Source organism: Penaeus monodon, chromosome 28 (genome assembly GCF_015228065.2).
Source record: "Penaeus monodon isolate SGIC_2016 chromosome 28, NSTDA_Pmon_1, whole genome shotgun sequence".
Taxonomy (NCBI): domain Eukaryota; kingdom Metazoa; phylum Arthropoda; class Malacostraca; order Decapoda; family Penaeidae; genus Penaeus; species Penaeus monodon.
Window position 1 is genome coordinate 3,130,616 of NC_051413.1, and position 372 is coordinate 3,130,987.

Below are 372 nucleotides of genomic sequence, written 5' to 3' on the forward strand. Positions count from 1 at the left end.
CACTCCCGAAAGATAGGGGTATACCAAACCTTGAGGAAACGTAACGCCCCCCCGCAATTGTAAAAGGGTGTTTGGATACTGACATAACACATTTTTTTTATTTTTCAATTAGTCCCCAAAAAAATTTTAAAATACCCCATGACGTATATCCCACCCCGTAAGGGTGCATTTTAACTCCCTGATGGGAAAACCTCTACTATTCATTCTTGTTTAATTTCTTAACCCCTTAAAAGGCATTTTTTCGGTACATGATAGGACGTAAAAAAAAAACATCAAAAAGTAACATATTTAAAAATAAAAAACAACTTTTTTAAAATTTTTATTTGTAAAAACCACAAAACCACACACAACCCCCCCCACACACCCCCTTTT